This window comes from Castanea sativa, chromosome 11, assembly GCF_040712315.1.
Source record: "Castanea sativa cultivar Marrone di Chiusa Pesio chromosome 11, ASM4071231v1".
Classification (NCBI taxonomy): domain Eukaryota; kingdom Viridiplantae; phylum Streptophyta; class Magnoliopsida; order Fagales; family Fagaceae; genus Castanea; species Castanea sativa.
In genome coordinates, this window is record NC_134023.1 from 16,840,213 (window position 1) to 16,867,654 (window position 27,442).

Below are 27,442 nucleotides of genomic sequence, written 5' to 3' on the forward strand. Positions count from 1 at the left end.
TTTGTTACTTTTTCATTTTTTTTTATTTAAGGGCTGAGATTGAAAGTTATGTTTTTTAATTCTCAATCTCAACCCTTGATAATTATAGCATTAGTTGATCTCAATCTTGTGGCAAACAAAAGCATAGAGTTTCTTAAGTGGACAGTTACAATATGGTAGCTACATTTTTTTATTAAAAGGGGAGGGGGGGGGGGGGTTATCCACCGTTCCGTAAAATGTAAATCTAATTTATATTCAAAGATGAAAAAACAAAATATAAGGGAAAATATGAAAGAAATAAGTATGACATTTATTTGTAACCTTCATTATTATTGGCAGAAGTTTGATTTAGGATAAAGCTCCTAAAAACATTTCGGATGCAAATACAAGAAAGTATACAGTAATCACATTGTATTATATCTACCAAGGATATGCTATCAAGATAAGATTATCTCCCAGCACCAAAATCCAATAATTCTACATGGTCCCTCACAGTATCATTCACATCAGCATTTTGATTATCAGCATCATAATAGTGAGAATCCGATGTCTTGGTGTGCAAGAATATTGTTTCTTCTCAGTTAGAATCAACATTGTCTCTGGAATGCTTCTCCATCTTTCTTAAATCCTCCAATTTTGTTGCTACTTCCTTCATAGTAGGCCTATCCTCCCCTTTCAATCTTAAGCACATCTTTGCATGATTTGTAGCTTCCTTTAGTTGCTCAACATTTTCTTCATTTGCTATATGTTTTTCAAGAACTTCAAAAAATCTATTATCCTTGGAAAATGAGAGAAAATATGTGGCTGGACTTCTCTCTTCCTCAGGCCTATCAAATGAAAAAGCTTTTTTCCCAGTTAATAGCTCTACAAGGACCACTCTAAAGCTATAAACATCACTTTTTTCCGTCAATTGACTTGTTTGCATATATTCAGGATCCAAGTATCCCAAAGTTCCTTGAACCAATGTAGCCAATTGTGTTTGGTCTAGTGGAACCAATTTTGAAGCTCCAAAATCTGATACCTTTGCTGTGTAAGTGCTATCCAACAATATGTTTGAAGACTTGACATCTCTATGGATTATTGGTGGAGAAGCTGCAGAGTGCAAATATGATAGTGCTTCTGTTGTTTCTACGGCTATCCTAAGACGAGTTTCCCATGATATGTTGGACACCTTACTTTCATGATGAATGTACTCGAAGAGAGTACCATTGGGTATGAATTCATAAACTAGTAAAGGAACTTGTGTCTCTAAACAACAGCCTAATAATTTAACCACATTCCTATGATTAATTTGGGATAATACAACTACCTCATTGATGAAATGCTCAATTTGGCTTTCATGTCCAATTTTTGACTTCTTAATGGCCACAATCCTATTATTTGATAAAATTCCTTTATAAACTGTACCAAACCCTCCCCGGCCAATGATTAGAGCTTCATCATAATTGATGGTAGCCTTTTTCAACTCTTTCATGGTGAAGATTTTGGTTGTTTCAGCTGAATTTTCTTGTTTAGAGAGTTTCTGTTGTAAAATTAAACCCTTGTTCTGTTCAAGGAACCTTTGTTTAAGCTTGATCAACTGTCTTTTCTTAAATATCAAATACAACCAAGAGCTACAAACAAGCGCAACCATGAAGCTTATGCCAATGCCTACATTAGAAAGGAATAGAATATTAGCTTTTTTGACATAATTATAAAGTAAATTGAAGAGATACTGACAAGCATAGCAACGAAGCTTATGCCAACACTTTTTTTTTTTTTAAATTTGAGAATCACTTATGCCAACGCATAGTGTTTGATTATATTTGAAAGAAACCAGATATTATTTGTTATATACCATTGTGACTGAACAATCAGAAAGTGCGAATCACAGTTGCCTTTTTTCTTTTTAATCATTTAGACCATGTGAGATTAATTAAATATCTTTATTCTTGTGCACCATATCAATTTTTTATTTTATTTTTGAAGAATGTACCCTATAAAATTAATTAATTAATTAATATATATATATATATATATATATATACACACAGTACCCTATGAAATGTAGATTGCTTTGATATATTAGGAGTAAGGTCTAAAGACACGATCAAAACCTCAGTATGTTGGGCAGCCACATTTAGTGTTGATGAAACATATATTCTCAAGATGAAATTCATAGTCTCTTAACGGAGATACAAAATATTCCATTGAGTTAAGTTTAATGGGTTTGGTTATTTAGAGTGTTAGGCCTAACCACTTTAGTAAGAAGTTACTAAAGTATATATTTATGAAATTGGATTTCATAATATATGATGAATAACATAGCGGATTAAATCGAGTACTCAAGGATTAAGATGTAGTAATTTACAAAGTGGTCTACATTCATGACTTTGTATTATTACGAATATTTTATGAAGGGGTTGCATGAATAATAAAGTTTTGAGATATAATTTATAAATAAGGCTTAGAGTGCAATTATATTTATATAGTGGTATTGAATATAGTTAATGGTAACTTTGAACTTGTCAAGAGTTGACAGAAAAGCCTAAGGCCCATTGGAGCTAGTGTCTTATTGGTCACTTTTGGTCCCACTTCAAGCCACACATTAAAGCCCAATTGGAAAGGCCCAAAAGGCTACCCAATTAGATAATCAGTTAGATACAAGAGGAAAAACATACAGAATTTTATAAAAGAGTGTGACATCATTGAAAAATGGTGTGTATGTGAGTGTGAAACACTCTCTTATTTTTCTCCTTTTGAAAATTGATTGAGAGACCACACTTTTTGGGTGTAAAGTGGAATTGGTGTGAAGATTAAAAGTGTTTCTGAGTATTTTTGATCTTTTGTTTTGAATTTAATCGCACCAAGGTACGCTCTCTTATTATTGAATTCTGAAATTTGCATAGTACATGTTAACAATTGCGAATAAAGTAGATCCGTTATTTTTTTGCTACGTATATTTTGTATGCAATACAAACATGTTTTTAACCAACAAACCCAAGTAGTTTTAGGATTTATTCCATCCATCAACACCATCATCGAAGCAAAGATTAATGATACTTTCCTCTCTTTAAAGAAAGAATAGGGTCTAACTCCACCTTTTTGGAGTTACAACTAGTGGTAAATTGTGTTAATTTGAACCAATTAGATTTTATTGTCTTTTTAGATGTTAGGGTCATATTTTTTGTAAATTGGAAAATTCGAGTAAAAACTCACTTTTTATGTATTTGAGTCCTAATTTTGAGTCTCTAGAAAGTGTTCAAGAAAGATCAATTTAATCAAAACTACTCAAGGTTTACTCAAATCAATGCTGCAACTGTTGTCTCAACAGATAGCTCAGAAGCAGTTGATCCATCGAGGGAATTCATACCTCAACAACTAGCTTGATAACAGTTAATCGATCGAGATTCAAATTAATATAATTCTTAGTTCTATTTTTGATGACATGTCAACTTTGGGATTTGTACACTAGGGTTCCAAGATGACTTAAATAGTATTTTTTAGAGCCATCATCCTATACGCCTCACAACGAGTTCTTGCGACTTGTGTGTGCTTAGGATTTTGTAATTCTAAGCTACTTCATATTCATTATTGAAGTTTATTGTTGCAAAGAACTTTGCACCAACAACTACAACTATTTTGGATTGCTATGGAGAGCCAGTCACGTTGATTGCAGATCCGTGCAACCGTTACCTACATCGTTAGGAGATCTATTGTAGGTACGTATTGATATTTGGGATTGAGTAAGATCTCTATAATTATAACCTCAATTTGATTAGTGGATTCTTCAGGAGTAGTGACCTACATAATCACTCATTGGGGGTTTTCCTTGTGAAGGTTTTCCCCATTTTTTTCTACTACGCACATTGAACTCTAGATTGGTGAAATGGTTATGTTTTTTATTGGACTTTGCATGTAATTCAAATTAATTAATCAACTTGTGTAATTAGTTAATTTAATTGGGGTCAACTTATAACCCAACATTAGATAACGCAACCAAACACTAAATAAAGTTTGAATTAAATTGGGTTTGGCTTTCTATAAATAAATTTTAACTAGTTAAGGTATATCCTTTTCTACAAATTCTCTAATTAAATTTTATTGATTAACAGTTATTATAAATAAAGACTAAATCACAAATTACACTCTTAGATTTTGGTATGTTTTCAACTCAGTTCTTTTAGTTTCACTTCTTCTTTTTTTTCCTTTAGTAATTTAACTTTAATTTGTTTTCAATTTAATTTTCCCATTTGATCTGCCTCTTTGAATTCGCTAAAATGACATTGTTTTGGGAAGTGAACAATCTAAAACTAACGGTGGGATTGGACAAAATTGAAGGATTGAAACAGAGAAAATGAAACTTTTTTTTTTTTTTTTTTGAGAAACACACACACACACACACACACACACACACACACATAGGGAAGGGGGATGAGATAAGGGAATACACTCACATGCTAACGAGAAAATGAAACTTAAATGATTGATTTGAAAATATGTTATATAATTAAAGAATGTAATTTATAGTTTAAACTTAAATAAATATGTCTTATATAAAAATAAATTTTATTTAATTTTCTCGATCATTGCACGGGATACTAATGAGTAGATGTGTAATTATTAAAAGTCTTTTTCCTAATTTAATTTAGGAAAAATAAATGGATGACATAAAATTGACTTGAATAACATGATTGCTGCACGTTCAATCTTACTTGGTTAATAGAGCGACCACAATAAAAATAGATTGCTACCACAATAGAGCGACCACAATAACATGATTGCTTCACGTTTATTGATTGCCATACATTCAGTTTGCAATCTACATCAAACAATTGTTATAGTCGAAAATTCCAAGATTATAATTTTCCAAGTCTTTGGATCGTAGTTCCAAACAATTAGCAAATACTTGGTGAAAACAATAACAGGCACTAAAGTCTTCTAATCCGTATCACACGTCTTAAATATATTATATAAAAATAAATTTATTTAATTTTCTTGATCATTGCACGGGATTCTAATGAGTAGATATGTAATTATAAAAAGTATTTTTCCTAATATAATTGAGGAAAATTAAATGGATGACATAAAACTGACTTGAATAACATGATTGCTACGGAAAATTATTGTGTACTCCCGGAGTACCATAAATGCTTACTCCCTCCTCTCACATAAATGATAGGTTCTACTAATTAAATTCATTGTGAGACTCACCATTTATGTGAGAGGAGGGAGTACGCATTTATGATATTCCAAGAATACCTAACAATTTTCTGATTGCTACACGTTCAATCTTACTTAGTTAATAGAGTGACCACAATAACATGATTGCTACACATTTATTGATTGCCACACATTCAGTTTGCAATCTACATCAAACATTTGTCATAGTTGAAAATTCCAAGATTATAATTTTTCAAGTCTTTGGAACGTAGTTCCAGACAATTAGCAAAGACTTGGTGAAAACAATAACAGGCATTAAAGTCTTCTAATCCATATCACACGTCTTCAAGGTTGATGAAAGTGAAACTGGCAGATTTATTAACGACATACAGAAAGAGCCAAGCATGCGTTTTCATGTAGTCTTTGGTCTTTGTTCGGAACTTCCAAAGACATGGAAAAGTTATTGTCTTGACTATTAACCTGCAGCATACGTTTCCAAACTTTAGAATGAATTTGGCGGGTCTAAAACTTATAGAAAGTCTAGTACGTGGTATTTTTTTCTTCCATACAGATTGATGAAAGCAATGAACAAGAATCTGAAGGTAAAAGACTTCTTCGTTATGAAAAGAGAACTAAGAGAGTTAGTGAAACAAAAAGAGAAAAAAGAAACAGATGAGTACGTAAGAGAAAATTTGATGAAAAAGAGAATCAATCTCCGATTCATTGAATTAATTTATTTATATACAAGAGCTAGGCATAACTGCTCATCTTTGTTACCATTTTTCATAACATATTATTAACTGCCCTAACAACCATAACTAACTTACCAGCTTCCATAACAGATCGCAAGTGCTACAATTTGTTTTAGCTATTCTTTGTACAACGATGATCGTTTACTAAGGACTTTAACACAGATAGTGTCAGAGCTAGATTTTACTCTAGAAGACAAGATTAAAATTAAAGTAAGACAAAAATAATTCCAAAAATATTAATATAAATAAAAACTAATTAACAAAATTAAGCAAGACTCGGTCAACATAAAAAATATACTGTAACGTAAGCTACAATTTTTTTTTTTTTTTTTTGTATTTCCTGTTAGATTTAATATAATCATTTTTGTTGGATTGTACAATTTTTGTATTTTAAAATATCAATGTCGATTCCTTCTATTGTAGTTGTATGGGGGTGTTCAGTCCAACCATAAATTACCTTCAACCACACATTCCTGAGCATATATGTACAACTACTCATTTCTTTAGTAACAAAAGAAAAACCATTTGGAAAAAGGGATCTCTCTCTCTCTTTTCATCCAGTCTCTCTTTACTCATCCGGCTCCCTTTGTTCGTACAACTCTCTTTCACAATTTGAACTTATTATTTCATGTTGTTCGCTAATTTAGCCATCAAAGCCTCCGCAATCAACCCCAAGGTTGGTCATGGAGAGATGAGTTTCTCTTTATTGGTATTTCAAGTTCATAGGTCCACGGTCAGAACTCAATCCAAGGAGGAACTTAGCGTCATCTAATGCGATGTCAATCCTTATTTGTGCAGGACTTAGATGATGTCTAACTTCATCCGAGCTTTCCTTCAATTAATAAATTTATTATAGGAAGGTCAATTCCAATTTGGACCCACTACAATTGATCTTTTTTCAAATAAATATTATAAAAAAAAAAAAACCTTATATAGCATTATAGAATTATTCATAAAAACAACAATATATAAAATTTGGCACATTTAGTTGAGATGTTTGGATAGTATTCCATTTTATAACTATAACGCTACGTATATAGTACACATAATTTTTTTTTTCCCTTGACTATTGTAGGAGAGTTCAAAATATTATCAATAATAAAAAAAAAAGAATTAGATATGATGTTATTATTTTGCACACAAACATACATACATACATACATTAAATAGCATTTAAATAAAAGGTGGGAAGACGGTTAGGACAAGGTCCCCCCACAAAAACCTGAACTCCTAGCTCGACCCTTGAACATACTGTAGTGCGACTTGTTGCTTATAGAAGATTGTAAGTTGTAACCCACGCCAACTGGTAGCTTGCAAAAAAGATGCCTAGCTCATCATATAATGGGATCAAGCTAGTTGTAGCTTGTCTCATAGCTTGTTTAGTTACACATCCCCCTCTTAAACGAAGATGTAAGAAATAAGCCCTAAGTTTGGATTGATGATCAAGAAAGCGAGGAAAAGGAAGTGTCTTGGTGAAGATATCAGGAAGCTAATCAGAGATTGAGATTAAACGAACTTGAAAATATTTCATAAGTACTCTTTCGAGAACAACTATTTCCTAAGTGCTCTTTGTAATTAACATGTGTTAAATATAAATAAACTTAATTTCTTGATCATTTTATTTCTCTTTTATCTCAAAATAAAGAGTAGATATTTAATCATAATCATTTTTAATCAATTTGAGGAAAAAGAAAGGCATGACATAAAATTGATTTGGATAACATGATTGCCACATGTTTAATGGTTCCAAGACCATAGCAATCAAAGAAAAAATCGTTCCAAGACTTTGAATTTTCCAAGTATTTGGAAATTCCAAACATTAATAATGAAAGACTTGGTGAAAGGTAAATAGGATTAAAGTCTTCTAATGATGCCACGGTTGAAAGACTGGCATATTAATGGCTTAAAAAGAGTGGTGATATTATTTTCTCCAATACAATTTTAAGAGATAAAGTTATTAATTAAACTTTTCTCAAGTGTTATTCTCGATGACTCTATGCCTTCCCCAAGCCCCTTCCAACAATTAGTTATTAGGTTTTACAAATTGCACCATCTAAGTTTGTTTAAAATTCAATCCAGTCTTTTAATTTCACTTTCGTTGTAGAATTAGTGATTTTTTTTTTTGCATTAAATTATATAAAAAAAATCTACTATTATTTGGGAAAAAAAAGTACATAAACCAAAAACCAAGACATATTTGGTGAGGCATCTTGTTGCAGCTGTGCAATTATTTGCAGTACGCTAGTACCAGTAGTGGTAGTAGAAGATCAGCCTCCCCCCCCCCCCCTTCTTCAACCCTTTCTCTTTCGAACTTCTTCTCCAAGTACTTTTCGAAATTACAGATTTTTAAAACTGTTACTACTTTTTATTTTTGATAAATAACCTTTCATATTTCATGACTATGGGTTTTTATTTTTGTTACAAATACTATGTGATATTCACTACTTGGCTCTAGTTTAAACTAAGGGTGGCAAAATTGGACATGACCCACGAACCCGACACGATACGAAATTAATAGGTTTTGGGTTGAGGCTTAATGGGTTCGTGTCATATTCAGGTTGACATGACTAATCCGTTTAATAAACAGGTTGGATTAGTGTTCAACCTATGAAACCCGATTGACCTGTTTGACCTGTTTAAGTAAATGACATTTTACTAATATACCCTTTAAACCCTAGGTATATAAACTTATTAGTTGTTGTGGTTTACTTTCTTTGACATAATGTGATTGATTATTGATGATATTGAGATATGCTTTTAGTTTTAAATGATTATTTGTGATGCAGTTACTCATTAGTTCTAAATTTTATATTAAAAATATTTATTTGTCTTTTTTTTTTCATTTTGATAAAATCTGATAAACAGGTTGACACAACTAACCAGTTTAATAAATGGGTCGTGTTAAAGTTGAGAAATCTTTATCCATTTAATAAACATGTCCAGTTAGTGTTGACCTATATAGTCAGATACTCATAAATTGACACGACACAAACCCTGACACGCAAACACGAATTGTCACCCCTAGTTTAAACCTTATCATTGTGAAATTAGATTTTCGTAATACTTAATAGTCTTAAAATATGAATGAACGGATATTGCTATTTGGCTATGTTGGAAGACACGATTGTTCTCTTTGCTTATTGTCTTCTGTTGTGATTCTACCTGTGGGGTCAAAATACAGATAAGGTAAATGAGCGTCACATTTTATTTGTAAATTAAGGGGAAATGGTTTACCAGAGGAGAACTAGACTAGAAACCAAGTAAATAGAACTATAATAGTCACAATTGAAACTGAAAAGGAAAATGAACAAGCTTTTTCTATTCTCTCTAGATGGACTGAGGTGGATGCAGTGATAACGCCAGAAATTTTATTCAAAGGAGCCAAACTTTATATTAAAAAAATTCTTAAGTTAAAAATTGTAATATAAATATCAAATAACAAATCACTACCTTATCGAATCAAAACTAATTAACAAATTTAAAATAAAATGAGAAACTTTAAATTCTAAAGATGCAAGATGTAAACCTCATATAATATACATGAAAAAAATCTTGTATATGTCTAGCATATAAGAATTATGTAAGGCTGAAATGTGAGCCCCACATATACTTTCTCCATATACACGTACGTCATAAAAAAACAAAATAGATAACTATAACAAGCTCTAGTGAGTCTAGTCTCGACATATAAAATAATATAAAATTTAAGTTTTCAAAACATTAAGGCCATTTGGTAACGTTATTCTAGTAACATTGTTTGTATTTTTTGAAAATACGTATGGGTGAAAAAGTGTATGAAAATACGCGTAATATTGTTTAAAAGCTAACAACATATGTTTAAACTCTTATACCAAACACCCCCTAAAATGCAAGTTATACTACAATACAATACATGTTTATTAGAACATTATACCATTTTGGTCACTTTTCAGTTTGGATTTCCCATATACTCAAGGAACAAAAGAAACTTGCACGAGAGAGAGAGAGAGAGAGAGAGAGAGAGAGAGAGAGAGAGAGAGAGAGAGAGAGAGAGAGAGAGAGAGCAATTTGGGGTGGCGAATTGGAGAGTTGTAGGGGCCAACTATCAAAGACTCCAAGCTTTGAAGACTATGATGACATAAGGGATTTTTTTTTCCCTAATGAGATGTGGGGTTTATGTTTTTTGGTAAACATTAGAGATATATATTATAAAGACGTAAGGGATGACTCTTTAAATCAATAAAATCAAAGTATTTGTCTCCTAACGTTTGTTTATTTTGTTTTCGTTTTTGAAATTGTTGATTAGGGAATTCTAGAAGTTGTTAAAAATGGATTTATTATTTGAATTTGGAGGGGTTATGGGCTCAAGAATGGGCTAGATGTTTTGTTTTGCTCTTTGTATTCTTTTTCTTTTTTTGGCCTTTTTGAATCAATTATATAATTTTAGGGAATCCAAGTATTTAGAGAGATCGAATTAACAAAACTAATAGTATTCTCTCTCTCTCTCTCTCAAAATCCTAGGGGGGGGGGCAATACAATATTTATAGCATATTTACAAATAATATAACATTTTATTAGCATCTTTAATGGAAATTTTAAAAACTCAAGGCTGGCCCCTACCTAGCTCCACCAGTGGGTGGATGATTACAGAATGGATGACATTGCACTTTTTCATCTCTCTCTCAAAAATAAAACCATCCCTTTCTTGAATGGGGAGGCTCCTATTTATACTGGTAGTGCCTTCTGCTCAATTAGAGGGAGGGGGGGGGGGGAAGGTCATTTAGTAATAAATGCATCCTTTGGTAGGTGGGTACATTCATTTAAAGTGACTGTTTGCGAGATCTAGGTGCTACTTTCCCTAATTCATCGATTGTACTATTTGTGAGACTTTAGATATCCATTAGTTCTTCTGTGATTTGTTGGTACCCTCGGCACTACCTTCCTTAATTTGTTGATTCAACTATCTGTAAGACTTTAGATATCCATTAGTTCTTCCACGATTTGTTTGTACCATTGGTCATGAGCCGAGACCATGATATTCCTCTGCCATGTGCCAATCTAGAACAAGGATTAATGCTAGGCTGTGCTCTGTAGCCCAATGAAAGCTTTGACTTCATCCTTTCCCAACACTCAACTAGCCTTTCTCGTAACTATTCTAGGCTAGACATAGGCCTTTCCTTTATTCCATTCCCACGGGCATTGGGATCATGGGAATTTTGCAAATAGTCCGACCCCTTACACTACCAAACGAATTTTGTTTAACGAAAACCCATTATTACTCATTAGTCAATGTAAAATAGCATAAGGGATCAATTTTACACATTTAACTCTTTAGATATCTCATTTTGTATCCGTTAATAACCTTTGGTCCCTGGCCCTAATGATAAGCTTGTCATACATCAACCAATGGTAATTAAATAGTTTTCAATAGTTCGGAGGTAATCACAATTTAAAAGTGCTCAAATTGCTTTGAAAATGATGCTGAAAAATTACATTTTCTCACAATTTTGAACATACCTTTTGATCTATAAATAATATTTGCGTGAGGTTTGTTTCATTAGAAATTAGACATCCTGGGCTTCAATTTAAATATAATTTTTGCATAATTTAGATTTAAAATAAGTGAATTGTGACTGTTTTAAGTGAGGCCAGCAGTGTAGTCAAATTTAGGGTTCTGCGCGCTCATGTTTGTAAGCATGCACACACATACTCAACCATGCAAGCGCATGGTAAATTCTAGAACCTTAGAAATTCAATTTTAAGGGCCCAAACCTTTATTATTTGATGGGAGTTTGGCCCTTTTATAAACCTTTAGGAACGTCCAAAACCCTTTAAAAGGCCCCAAAAACCCTAGTTTACAAGTATAAATACTTACCTTATGTCTCTAATCCAAACCCTAACTAGAGAGAGTTTATTTTTTGCCTCCATGTTTTTTAAAACCCTAGTTCAAATTTCTAAACACCCACACAACACCTAAGCACTTTTTTTATAGACTCAAAACCTCTTTTTAGCAATCTCTTAAGGCAAAAACTTGTTTTCAAAGTTATTTTCTAAATCTTTTTCAAAACTAATCTTTTTCTTGAGTTTTAATTATCTTGTTCTATTGTTTTCTTTAATTCTCTTGTTTTATCAATATAATCTTAGTATTGTAGGCATTGAGGGGTTAGTTAAATAACTTCAAATTTGTGATCCTAAACAAGGTGAGTATTCTTTCCATAAACTCCTTCTTTACTTAATATGATTCACATGAGTTCTTGATATAGTTTCTTTAAATTGTTATATTTGATTCGTTTGATATTTTTAATTCTTTTGATATGTATTAATCTGATTTTGGGTTGATTATAATCTGTTTTGTAGTCCTTGTTTTATTATTTTAGTTTTACGTAAGTTTGACACGATTGTCTATTTGACGTTAGTTTATTTTACTAGTTGATTTGTTTCATGGTTATTTGTTTATGTCGATGCTTTGTTTTATATAGGGTTTCAAACATGTTCATTTGATTTATGTGTTAATCTTTTGTAATTGTTTCAATCTGTAGAAATGTGATTTTATGCAATTTCTGTATTAACGATGCATGCACAAGGTTTCGACCATGTACATGCATGGTTGAGTATATGTACGCACCCCAAACCCATATTGGGGCAAATTTCTTGTTTTTGACATGTTGTTTGATTCTATTTGACTATGTTTTAGGTTAATTAATTATGTTTAATTGTTTTTCATGTTTGTTTTAGTCATTTTGCCATAACATGTTTTATTTGATATCTTTCCTTGCATGTTTGTTTTGATGTTATTTTTCCTTTTTAATATAATCTATTTAATTGTGGTTTTATTTTTTTTTTCTTTATATGTTATGATGTAATCTTTGACATATTGTGTGCGTTATTTTATTAAGTGCTGTTAGGACATATGTGTTTCATTTGTTTAGAATATATGTCATTCTTTTATGTAATTAGCTAATCCTTTGACAAAACACACTTTACTTGTATTTGGGTAGATTTAGGATGAGTTTTATGATTCAAGAAACTGTGTTTCAAGATTAAGTGTTGAAGTCATCAAGTCTGTTCAAGAAACAAGCTGAAAAGTGCAAGTTCATTAAAGGTCGACAGCTAGCTCGACAGCTAGCATGTGTCGAGGTTTAAAGAGCTGTTCCAGCCCCATGGCTCCACAGCTGCTTGATAGCAATCTCGACACCTCTATCTATCGAGGTTTAAGAAAAACAGATTTTGAGTTCTATTTTGATTCTAATCCGTGGATGTGTCTTTGGGACTTCTTTTCTCCTAATCCTAGACATATAAAAGGATTATTTTAAGGGTCGTCAAAGTGTTTACAAGTTGTACAAGCATTGAGAAATCCTTGTTCAAGCAAATTGTGACTAGAGACAAAGTTTTTGCCTTAGTTCATTTCTCTTGTGAAGAAGATGCTGTGTAATGTGCATCGTAGAGTTTTGTAACCAAGCATCTTCTTGATTATCATCGTGTGGATGAATTGAAGAACTTTGCAGCCAACAATCTTCTCTAGTTGGTGATTGAAGTCGCGTAATTGGATCCGTGCAATTGGTTAGTCACGTACTTGGGAGTCGTGCATTGAAAGGAGAAATTTTCACTACAGAACAAGTCCAATTGGGTATTGGGGTAAGGGATCAACTGTTGGTTGGTAAGATACTTGAGATTCATTTACTTGTAACCGCTTGTTGTGATAATAGTGGAATTTCGGGAGTGGTGACCTTAAAATCACCCGGTGGGGTTTTTGCCGTGTAGGTTTTCCCCATTCGTAAACAAATCACCGCGTCATTTAATTTCCGCTGCATACTTAGTTTAATTGGTGATTTGTTTGTGCTACCACGCGTTTTGCATGTTAATTTAATTAATTAATAATTTGGCTAATTAATCAACTTAATCCATCACAAGGGGTCAATACGTTTTTGGCTTATCAAGTGCATGATGTATGTTTAGGGTTAGGGATTTTGGCTCTTTTAATAGTTTCTTTATCTAAATATGATCTATCAACACATAATGGAGGCTAACACACAAGCCAGACGGTCTTAGAAACCTAACACCTTCCTAAGCCATACCCAAATTCCAAACTCATAATCTAGTATGTAGACATATGTGTGTAAGTAATGGGGCCAAAAGACCCAATTTGGTTCCTAGACCTAAACCAAGTGGCGACTCCCAAACCTTCGCCTCCAGTCCATTCAACTGAGGCGTACTTCCCACAGGGGACATGAACCACACGTGAGTAGTACGAGACGGTGCACTCACAAACTCTAAAAATCACTTACATTAGTTAAGTTAAAATTGTGAAAGTTTGGGTTGTGTTACTACTTGCTATAGTATAAGGCTACTATAGCTATGTAAATTGATAAAGAAATAATAAAAAATAAGAGAGAGAATTATATTTTATTTGGGAGAATAATAATAAAAAATAATAAAGAAATAATATTCAAATGAAATGTAGTGTAAAACAGATAATTTGGTATGGAGTGTATTGAAAAGTTATTGTGTAAAATAGAAAAAAGTATGTTCTTATGCTAAAATAAAAAAAAAAAAAAAAAAAAATCACAAGCTGATGTGAATGCTCTAGTCCCTAAAGTTTACCTAATGATTGCTATTGGTCCATAAAGTTTCAAATGAGCACTATTAATCCATGAAGTCTAAAAAATGAGCTTTGCTGGTCTCTTCGTTAATTTCCATTTCTTGCTTATTGCAAATTTTTTATTTTATTAAAAAAAATACATGTACGCATCAACTCACAATCTAAATTATCAAACTATTTATATAGATTAGACTTATTCCAATCCCTAAAAAACCCAAATCCGAACTAGAACCTCCATACTAGCCTCCAGAACAATATCAACTATGAAGCCACAACCACCATAGACTTCATCACAAAATCTAAATCTCATTGCCGGATTCCACAACTACTAATAAAAGCCACATCATCCCCATGACGATCCTCTACAAGCAACATAAAAAATTCAAATCTATATAAAATAATGGATTTGCTTCAAAAGCCCTGAAATTCTCCTTAGCTTCATTGTTATTGAAGAATGGATCGACTTCATCATTTAGACCCATAGCATTAATAAAAAAATTGTAAAATAGTTTTTAAAGTTGTAGAATAGTTTGTAATTGTAGCATTACTCAAAAAAAGATGAGAAGTGTTACGTCAACAACATTTTTACAATACTTTCACAACAAATCTTAGGTGTTAAGTTGTTACTAGTTTTAATTTGAAACCACCACTAGAATTACTTTTTTGCCCACTAATAACAACTTTTCCACTTAAAATTTGTTGTGAAAATATCATGAATATAACATTTCCATAAAAAATGCCACATTACTTAAAGATTGACATGATTATTTCATTAAATACTTGGGCAAGAAAACTAACGGAAGTTAACAGAGAAACTAACATTCATTTTTTAAAGTTAAGAGACCAACTAGCCTCATCACACGTGTGAAACGCATGCTTTTTTTTTTTTTTTTGTTTAGTGCCATAATAAAAATTTTAAATTAAAAAAAAAATGTATGCAGAATGACTGACTTTTCGAACAGAGTTTCCCTTATCAAATGACCAAGAACATTACAAAAATTTATCAAAAATAAAACTTTTACACTTTGCATTTCTTTTCTTTTATATACATTTTTTTGATAAACAAGGATATCTAGACCTTTTCGAGTATCTGAATATTCCCTCAAGGTATCCAGTCCTCTCATCCCACACACACCAGGTTATTGTAGGAAAGAATCTCATAGGAGTGGCCCCATTCCCATAATGTTGGCGAGAGAAATATCATAACACCTTTGGAACCGCTAAGATAACCCCTGGGGGTTTACACTCTACATTTTTAACAAAGGAGACTTGGGTGTTTTGGTATTCACACGAGGACCACTTGATATGGTTGAACCTTTTGCTATTGAAGAGGTGTGTTGGATGCATTGGCTTGGTGAAAGTCTCTGAACAGTCACACCTCCTCCTCTAATAATTGAGAAAGTTGGTTTTGGATGCCGTCATAGATAAAAAGGTTTAGGTTGTTCCATATGTAACGGTGTGAAAGCTTTTGGAGTATATTTTTGGTTAGAGAAAAAAAGTCATCTACCATCTTCAAGGCAATGAAAAAAATTACAAGCTAACCAACAGAATTGAACATAATAAATTTGCAAACAAAAATTAATGAAAAGAACTTTAAATGAATTATGGAATGTAGCATCTAGTTAGACAAATCACCCAAAATTCCAAGAACCCTTGCTTTTCTCTCACGTTTTTGGAGGAACATTAGGAAAGAACAATATACCAATTTCATTATCATTTTTGTTGAAACCAAGAAATTAGAGATAGAGAGAAAGGGCCTACCCAATTGATCTTATATTAAGGTTGAAATCCAAAAAAAAATCAGTGATTTAATGTAAAGAAAATTACTAAAAAAAAAAAAATGAAACTACATAGTTTTTAAGTCATTAACGGAACATTTCTGGCAAAGGCTAACAGGGAGACTGAATTAAGTAAACTTGAAACTAGGAGGAGTAATTTAAACCAAAGCAAAGTTAGAAGAAATAATTGAATTTTAAATAAAGTTAGAAAGTGCAATTTGTAATTTAGCGTTTTTTTTTTCTCTTTCGATAATTCAATAGTTGGAGTGGACGGATTTAAACCTTAAAGATGTTCATTCTTGGTTGAAATCATTAGATTGTGTCAAATTGTCAATTGAACTAGGAGACTTTTGGTCTATTCTAACATCAATCATGTCATCATGTGCAGTAGAGTGGCATTGTGGCTCATGGGTCATATATAATGCCTCATGAGTCATGAAACAAAATTTTCCTGCTTGTATTAAAGCTTGGGCTAATGAATTCGGTGACCCTTTTTCAAGTCCAATGTCCCTCTCCATGGCCGAAAAGTTGTTTCAGCCCAAAAAGGAAAAGGACTCCTATTTTCCTTTTTGGGCCCCATTAACATTATGCACTTTTCAAATTTCAAAATGGGCAACGGTCATCTATTCCAAATAACTCAGATTCATCCTCAAAACGAAATCAACGGCATTCCAAAAGCAAGTAACCAATACTTTCCCTTTTTACTCTCTCTCTCTCTCTGTAGAGATTCAAAAGCATTTGAGTTCTTTCTTTCTCTCTCTTGTATTTTTCTATCTTTCTTTTTTCAAAAACCCAACTCAACTCTTTTTATCGCTCTCATTCAAAAAACAGTCATAAATACATTTTTAAGTTTTAACAACAATGGAGGAGGATGGCAATCAATGGCATGACCCACTTCTTTTTACCGACGTTTCTTGGCAAAACCAAAGCTCCAGTTCTTAATCTCCCTCTCTTTCATTTCGTTTACAGACAATTCGCCTCCTTTGCCCAGCTATCGTATGCAAACTTCTACTATGGCTGATCAAGGTCCATATGAGGGTAATGTGGCTAAGATCTTTGTACTTGTTTGACTCATTTTTCTTTGCTTTCTATGCAAAACCATGCTTTAGAATTGTGTAATGGGTCAATTTCAAAATTAAAGCTTGGATGCTATAAGTAGGCTAAAAAATCCAATGACCCATTTGACAATTTTGTAATTGAGAAATAAAATAGTCGTATATCAGAATTTAATTCTATGATTGGATTTTTTTGGTTAAACTTTTCACTCGGTAAGGATTTGGTTATTCAACTTTGATTGTTGTCATTGTCCATGTTATATTGTTCCTAGCTTGGTGGACTCATTTTTCTTGTTAATTGAAAATAAATCTGTTACTATAGTTGTGAAACACCTTTCAGATGATTCTTGGCTTCTGTTGGGCAATTTCTGTCACTACTAAAACATTATTGAGCTGGTAATGATGGTCATCTCTTTCACCCCCATTAGATGGACATGTGGTATGCATTTAAATATCACATGTTTTACATTTAAATAAAAATAAGAGTAAATTAGAGGATTCAATGAAAAGATATCTTATCCCGTTGAAATATTCTCTTCATTATTACCTATCAAAAAAAAAAAAAAAAATCTCTTCATATGGAAAATTTCAATTATTTGAGTTGATCTTAGGCCTAAGTAAAAAGCCAATAACCTTCTGAGCTCATGTTAAGTCACTTATGAAAGGGTCCATTTATTCATATATAACATGACAGAAAATTGGTTTCTTACCGATAAGAAAAAGGTCACATTTTGCAACTTGTTCTCAAACAAAAGAAAAAAGATAACCTAAGATGACGACAACCCTCAAGGTATGGTTTTGGACCACTTTTTTAAACTCAAAAGATGTTCATTTTTCGAGCTCCCACTGAAAATTAGGAAACACAAAATCAAACCCAACCTCGTACAGACCCTGCTCAAGGTGTGCCTCTCTCTCTCTCTCTCTCTCTCTCTCTCTCTCTCCTACTGACTATGAAGATTATTTAAAGGAAATGCGTAGTATACTGCCAGGAAAAACATTCACATAAATTATAAAACCAAACATATAGAAAACTGCAAGATAATATGATGTCTTCAACGAATGACAGTATGGAAAAAATAATAATAATAAACGGATGAAGAATACCATATCATCCATTTCTTGGTGCGATAATGCTATCTAAGATGGTTTAAACATGGGTTAAAAGCAGTTGTTTCTAGTTTACTTTTATTTTTATTTCTACACACTAACATGGGTCGCATAAGCCGTCTCTGGAGATACTTTCTTAGACTTAAGAGACTTAAAGGAAGTACATGTAAAACACGTGAGCACTATAACAGTTTATTAATTAGTGATAACATGTGTTATAAAGTTATTGGTAGATTAGAAAATCAGTTAGTTTGTTGATTTGTTTTACTGGTTTCCCGTTTTGCTCTCTCTCTCTTTTGGTCAAGTAATGTGAAGCTGGCAACTTATTTAGAGGTTTTTATTTATTATTTTTTTAATGATTCTTATTAAAATACAATGATTGATTATAACGACGGATTGATTATGCTTGCATGTATATCTTTTAAATAAAATGTCCAAATCTTCTAAGTCAAATTAGCAAGGCATGCCCAATATATAAAAGATGTTGAGGTGTGACTAGACGATGTATTAGCTTTCCCTTTTGGTAGAGACGTATCAGCTTTTCCATTAAGTCAAAATTCGAATGATGCATGTAAGACACAAAAATGTATAAAACTTACACGAAAAAATGTGGTGTTGTTCCCTATAAAAAAAAAAATGTGTGCTTGGATTGAGTACTTGACCCGTGATTAGTAATTTGGTATTATTACGTAATTTTATAAACAATGTTCAAGTTCAACCTCCAAATGGATGGACTTGCCTTGGGAACTTGTATATTTAGGAGATGCATTTCATTAGGTCAGATGGCTCTGCAAATTACGGAGACACATGCATCTTTCTCTAGCTCTCTGAAATCTCAGCGCTCATCAATATTGTTAGGAAGATTAAAGCCATGGTGGGATCACCACCACTTATAGCTTTAGCTTCTTTTGCTGCTTGCTTCTTCGGCCAGCTGTTGGAAGTAGCTCAATCTCAATCTCAAAATAAAACCCAAACTCGTACAAATCCTGCTGAAGGTGTGCCTCTCTCTCTCTCTGGGTTGCGCTGCAACCCGTTTTTCTTTACAATATAATTAAGAAATTTTGATATTTTATACCAGTTTTTTATTGTATTTTATTTTTTGTTTTATCAATAACAATTTGTCATATATTATTTAATTTTTCTTGTAAAATAATTAAAGTTTAAAATAGAAAAGAAAAAGAAAGAAAGAAAGAAAGAAAATAGAAAGATGGAGCGTAAAGTGAAACATAAAATAGAATTGAGAATTTGTATTCAAAATGGGGTGAGTAGTGAGTTGGTAAAAAAATAAAAATTGCTTTCTGTTTTTTGTTTCAACTTTATTATGAAACTAGTTTGTAGTGAACCATAGTTCATATAAAAAAAAATTACATTTTTTTCTTCTCACTTTTTTTTTTTTTTTTTTTAATTTTGAGTAGATTTTTTCTTCTCACTTAAATAGTTAAAAAAAAAAATTCCTAACAAAAAAAAAAAATAGTTAAAATTTTTAAGACACTAATATAAACCTTTAAAAAAAATTTCTTTCAATTTTTTATCTTTTTTATTTATTTATTTTTGTCTCCCTCTCCCCAAATCTTATCTTCCTCTCCCACTACCCCGTAACCCTAATCCCATTTGTGTCTTCTTTCTTTCTTATCTTAGTCATCACACGTTCATCACTCCCCTTTCTAAAATTTTCTCCCTATCTTGCCACCTTTTCCCTCTCTCCAGAAGAGAAAGTTTATGAACCAAACAAATTTCACAACAAATATATCAAATTGTTAATGTATTGTGAAAAAGAAAAAGAGGAAATATATATATATATATATATATATATATATATTAAGAAATCCATATTTACAACATTTGCATTACAAATTGTCACTGTTACGTAAAAACAATGATGTTAATAATGAGCATAAACTAAAGCTAGTAACAGCTTGGCACATATATATATATTTTGAAATTATTATAAAAATGTTGTGGAAGTTGCATTTATTTTTTAAAGCATTGCTTCTCTCCAAAAACTTTACCCAAGCTCTATTCTTTTTTTTCTTTTTTTTTTCATCTCCTTCTTTCCCTTTCATTCCTCTTCTTTTGGATCCAAAAGTCCAAAACCCAATTGTTTCTTTAATGCTTTGACAAAGAGAGATAGAGATTGGAATTGTTCTTCACATGTTTTAGAATCTGGGATTAGAGATCTTCAATTGAGCTATTAATCTAAAAGTCCAAAACTCACTTGTTTTTTTAATGCTCACAGAGAGAGAGAGAGAGAGATAGATATTGGAATTGTCCTTCACATGTCATTTCAAAATCTAAGATTTGAGATCTTCGATTGAGCCATGCATGATAGTTGTTGTGATTTTGGGTTGAGAGAGAAAATTTGTTCTTTAGATTTTGAGTTGAGAGAGAGAGTTTGTTGTTGTGATCCTAGGATGAAAGAGAGAGTTTGTGATTCATACTTGGCTTTTTGAGAAAAACCATAACATGGAACTTGCATTAAATTTAATGTTTTGACTTTTTGGCCAAAAAAATTATAGTGAACCCCATAAAAATAAGCTACCAAAAACAAAAATCTTTTATTGGGGAAATTTAGAGACACAACAAAAGGAGGTTTTTTTTTTTTTTGGTTGTATTAGATTATATTTTGTGGGTCCCACTATTTTATTTTTTGTCAAAAAGTCAATGCAATTAATTAATGTAGGTCCCACGTTATGAATTTTCTCAATATCCCAAGTATTTTTTTTCTTATTGCCAGTCTCACTCTACTTTTTGTTTTTAAACTTTTTTTGGTCAGATAAAGAAAAAACTAATCAAACTCACCATGTGTATGGATATAACTAATTTCACAAATCACAATATTTTTCAAAATTAATTCACAAATCCTAGGAGGAATGATGTTGAAAATTAAAAAAAAAAAAAAAAAAAGTGAGATGTTGAAAATAAAGAAAAAGAAAAAAAAAATAAATGAAAGATGAATATTCATAAAGAAAATAAGGAATTGAAAAAAGAGAGAAGAAAAAGATAGGATAAAAGAAAAGGAGAGAGAGAGAGAGAGAGAGAGAGAGAAATGATGGGAAGATGAGAAAGAGAGGATAAAGATGAAGATGAGAAAGAGATATTAAAAAAATATATGATAAGATGAGAAAAAAGATGACGAGAAGATAAAAGAAGAAGAAGAAGAAGAGATGAACAAAAAATGAAGAGAAGGTTAAGAGGAATGATGTGACATGTTGTGCCTATGGTTTAGTCCTGATGTATTTGGACCTAACCTGATGTGATTTATTATGCTTGGTTTAGTCCTGATGTGTTTGGACCTAACTTGATGTATCCTGTTGTGATTGAATCTGTTCTGATGTTTATGAACCTAACCTGATGTGACTCGTTGTGATTGATTCTGTCTTGATGTGTTTGGACTTAACCTAATGTGAACCATTGTGCTTTGGTTTTGTCCTGATACGTTTGGACCAAACCTGATGTGATCCATTATGTTGATGTGACTTAATTGTTGTGAAAAATTTAAAAGATTCAAAAAAAATTCAAAGTTCCAAAGAAAAATCCAAAACTTCAAGAAAGATGTCACTTAAAAAAAAAAATTCAAAGTTCAAAAGAGAAATTCAAAATTCAAGAGAGGGAATGACACTTAAGAAGAAAATCAAGAATTTTAAAAATTCAAGAGAGATTTCAAAGGAAAATTATGAAAGAATTTTTTTACAAAAATGGATGGATTTGTATGACAAATTTTTTAAATAATGAATTTTTTTGGGGGAAAAAATGATGTGTGTCTAGAGTGATAAATTCTTTAATGTGTGATGTTGAGTCTCTTGAACCTTCTAGGATAATATGATGTCGTGTTGATGTGGTTATGATGATGTACATATGTTTATGATGTTGTATTGATGTGTTTTTGATATTATGATGATGTGTTGATAACATGATGTGTGATGTGTGGTTTTGGCTTAGGGTGGTAACCATTCTTGTTGTGTGCCTTTGATTCTAGGTTCAGGATAGCAAACTTAGTCTCTTTGATGATTGAGGTTATGTTTATGATGTGTTGATGTAATCCTGTTGGCTTAGGATAGTAGCCATTTTTGTTGTGTTCATGATATGTTATTGATGTGATGATAACATGGAATGATGATGTGATGAGTTTTCTTTTTGGCTTGGGGTAGTAGCCCCTTTTGTTGTTGTTCCCTTTACCCAAGGTTCAAGATAACAAACCTAGGAGAATAGGGACTCGTAGAATCCAGTGATTGGATTTTGTACCCACGCCCCATGTTTGTTTGTTTGCTTGCTTGTTTGTGTGTTTGTGTTGTGTGTGTGTGTGGGGACTAACAGTTTATTAACCTATAAAATGATTCATCTCTTTAGGCTTTCGATTACACTTGTAGAGCAAGTATAGCCAAAAGTGTTAGAATTAGTACCCTTAAATCCTATTGTATGATACTATGTATAACATTATATATGACTTAATGTTGTGATTAATAAAGTTGTTTTATTATTATCTAAAATATTGGTAACATGAATATTTGGACATTATCATATAGTGTATGAGATGCATAGTATATGATTTATGTGATTTAGTTACAGAAGATATAGATCACAAGTTCTTTGTAAACTCAAAATTATAGTTCATAGTCGGTGATAAAATTGGGCATTTCATCTGCAAAGACTATAACATATCAACTAAGATGATTTGTCTTGATCATGGAAATGAAGACTTCTAGTTGATGTGTTGATATGTTTTAAGAGTTAAGACATATTGAACTAGACCACTGTGAGATTTATTATTCTTCTAACGACTGTCAAATGAATAATAAATCTCACGACTTTTATTTGCATGAACTCTTAATCCTGAGAGAATAATGGACTTGATCATGAGGTGTAAGTTGCTTTGATATATCAGGAGTGAGATCTAAAGTCAAGATTAAAACCTCAGTATGTTGGGCAGCCACATTTAGTATTGATAGAACATATATTCTCAAGATGAAATTCATAATCTCTTAATGGAGATATAAAATATTTCCTTGAGATAAGTTTAATGAGTTTGGTTATTCAGAGTGTTAGACCTAACCACTTTAGTAAGGAGTTACTAAAGTACATATTTATGAAATTGGATTTCATAAATATATGATGAATAACATAAGGGATTAAATCGGTTACTCAAGGATTAAGATGTAGTAATCTTCAAAGTAGCAGTCTATATTTATGACTTTGTATTGCTACAAATATTTTATGAAGGGGTTGCATGTACAATAAAGTCTTGAGATATAATTTATTAATAAGGCCTAGAATGCAATTATATTTATATAGTGGTATAAAATATAATTAATGGTAATTTTGGACTTGTTAAGAGTTAACAGAAAAACCCAAGACCCATTGGAGCTAAAGTCTTATTTGTTTCCTTTTGGTTCCACCCCAAGCCACACACTAAAGCCTAATTGGAAAGGCCCAAAAGGCCAGCCCAATTAAATAATTAGTTTGATACAAAGGGAGAAACATATAGAATTTTATAAGAGAAACATAATTGTGAAAATGTATGTGAGTGTGAGACACTCTCTTATTCTCCTTTTGGAAACTGATTAAAAGACCACACTTCTTGGGCATAAAGTGGAATTGGAGTGAAGATTAAAAGTGTTCCCAAGCACTTCTGATCTTTTGTTTTGAATTTCACCGCACCAAGGTATGCTTTCTTGTTCTTGAATTTTGAAACTTACATAGTACATGTTATCAATTACGAATGAAGTAGATCCGTTAATTTTCAATTGTATATGTTTTGTATGCGATATAAACATGTATTTTTCCAACAAAAAGAAGGAAAACTTTAGTCCTTGGTCCTAATGATGAGCTTTTATATGTCTACAAAAGTTAATTGAAGTTATTTTGATAGTTTGGAAATAATCACAACTCAAAAGTGCTCAAATCGTTTTGAAAACGATGCTAAAAAATAACCTTTGCTCACTGGTTTGCCCATAACTTTTGATTGCCAACAAATTTTTAAGTGTGGTTTATTTCATTAGAAATTAGACATCCTGGTCTTTAATTTAAAAAGCAGATTTTTCCTAATTTGGACTTAAATTAAGTAAGTTATGACCATTTGAGTTTGGGCCATCAGTGCTATCAAATTAGGATTTTGGGGACGCATGCAAGCGCATGAAACATGCATGCATGTGCATGCCCCAACCATGCGCACGCATGCTGCTTTCCAAAAGCCCAGAACTTCATTTTTTTAGGGCCTAAAGCCCCCTTCTTTGATAGGACCCGGCCCCTAAACCCTTTGGAACATCCAAAACCCTCTAAATGAGTATAAAAACCCTAGTTTAGACATATAAATACAACCTTATGCCTCCAAACTCAAACCCTAGCTAGAGAGAGTTGATTCTTCACCTACATTCTTCCAAAAACACATTCTTCCAAAAACCCTCTGAACACACATCCATTAGCACATCTTTAAAACCTCTCTCTAGTGTTCATTCAAGCATAAACTAAGTTTTTCAAATCATTGGATCAAAACCTTTTCAAGAATCATTTTTATTTTGAGTTATGATGACTAAGAACTATTGAAAACTTCTATTTTCCTTTGAATCTCATTAAATCTTGTTGTGTAGGCACTGAGGGGCCGGTTAAATCTGCACCAAGTTGTGATCCATTAGCAAGGTGAGTCTCTCCCCATGACTTTTCCTTAATTTGGGTTTTTACAACTTATGTTCTTGTTGTTCTTAATTTTATTTATGTCTTATACATGCTTAGATATTTTATTTGATTTATTGTGTCTCACCATATCTTGATTGAAGAGTTGAATAATTGGATATATTTATGAACATGTTATGATGTCTTAAGAGTTGCTCTTGTTTGTTATTAGATCCAATGCATGTTTAGGAATAGATTTTGTTTTGCTTATCTTTGTTGTTAGTTTAGGTTGTTTAGTTTTGTATTAGAAGCATGCTAGGTTTTGTTTGACTGTTGTTTTGTTGATGCTTTAAAATTGTTTTTCTGGGCATGTAGACATGCGCATGCTTCGAGCATGCATACTCATTCTTCATGTATGCGCATGCATACTTATGCCCAGAAACCCAGATTTAGGATTCTTACTATTTTATTTGTTTTGCTTAGTTTTAATCACATGTTTAGGTCTTGTTGAGTCTAGTTCTCCCATGGTTATCATTAAGGTTAGTAGAATAACATGTTTCACATGCTTTATTTGTTGATTTGATAACAAGGGTTTATATCTTGCATGAACAATATGAACATGAACATGCATTAATGCATAGGTGCTGTGAGGTATGTCATGTATAATTACTTGAGCATGCATTTGATTTGGATGATGAGCATGATATGGTTTATGAACATGATGAATATGTTTGGTTGATGCCATGATGCTATGCTTGGATGTTTGGGATCTGCTTGATGTTAATGCCTTGTTGATGTTGTTGTTTTGTGATGTGCTTGCTGCCTTTAGATATATTTCGTTAGATGAATGGTAGGGTTTTTATGCCTATGGATGAGTGTGGGACATTTTCCATGTTTGGATGTTAGATGTATGTTAGTGTGTGTGAGTTTAGAGTAACATATTAGAGGACCCTTTGATGGGATTAGAATTTGGAACACAATAAGTGAAGGTCGATCTACGGGTGGGGTTGGGAGCCTAAAACCATTTCATCTTCATATGTAAACTCCGGACACGTGCTCTGGTAAAGATCAGTCCTTCAACTAGGGCGCTACATTTATGATTCCTAGACCTAAACTAGGTGGAGACTCCATTTACACCCTTTTCCATGGTTCATCCTAGGCCAAGGCATACTTCCCACAAATTTGGGGAAACCCAAATGCACCATTGTGGGCGCTTGTGCCTACACTCATACCAAAGGAGGAAAAAATTGTGGATTATCATGAGGTGCATGCAATAGGGTCGGATCACACCAAGCCAAATAGCATTAATGGTCTTCCACCATTTACGTTAGATAGAAACCAAGTTTAACCATAAACCCACACACACACACACACACACACACAAAAACCACCCAAAGAATTCATTTGTTGTTGTAATCCAAAAGAGAGAAGGAGAGCCAACAAGAATAGGCAGACATGGGGCTCGTAAAATTAAAAGAAAAGCAAAATGGGTAATAGACCCACACAATTTCAAAGGGGGTGATATCACCAAAGGGAGTTTACATGGAGGGAGAACAGAGAAGGAAGAAGAGAGAAAAAGAGAAAATAAAAAGAGAGAAAAAGAATGAGAGAATATAATAGATAGAATGAGAGAAAAATAGTGGAGAAGAGGTGGAGAATTCATACCTAGTAGCGTACTTACACCCTTTTACAGAATACTCCTCGAGAGAGATCACTACAGAATAGTATCATTGACATGCACCACTAAGAAAACTTCCTCTCTCCCACGAGACTCATCTCTCTTGATTTTCTCAATATTCATCTTAGGGTCCGTTTGTATTGGGCATCTGCATTTGTCAAGCTGCGTTTTTTGCCCTTTTTTTTTTTTTAAGTCCAGCGCCTGTTGCACTGTTTATGGGACATGAATAGTGCAATCAGGCATATGAACAGTAACCAAAGCTCAAATAGTAACTTTATTATTATTATTTTATTGTTTTCAGTTTTCAGCAAAATAAGCAGTATCCAAACGCACACTTAATATGGCCAATTTGACTCATATTCCAAACCTCATAGATTTGTGCCAACTCTAGGCAATATGACTATGTGAGTTGGAGTTGAACTCTTTTTGGCCCGATTTGTTCTACAGAATGTATTTTGTACGTATAAGCGTAAATGCGTATCAGTATATATACAAATATATATATATATATATATATATATATATTTATGGGAAAATGTAGGCTAAAATGTTATAACTAACATTTGCTTGGTGAATACTTTCTTTGGGCTTTAGTATTTTTTATGTAGGACTTATAATAGTAGAAGAAGCAAATTAATGATCAATCTGCAGAAATTAGAGAAAAACTCATTTTATAGAGTAAATCTCATTATATAGCAGAATAATGTTCCTTCTGCAGAAAGTGGAGAATAGGCCCTTCAGTGGTAGTAGAAAAGGAGAATAAGTCC

At 32.4% G+C, this 27,442-nt stretch overlaps 1 pseudogene; it reads right to left on the reverse strand.

Moving 5' to 3' along the window:
• Positions 1-427: 427 nt before the first annotated feature.
• LOC142614985 (wall-associated receptor kinase 2-like) overlaps positions 428-27,442 on the reverse strand; it is a 101,005-nt pseudogene continuing 73,990 nt past the window's right edge.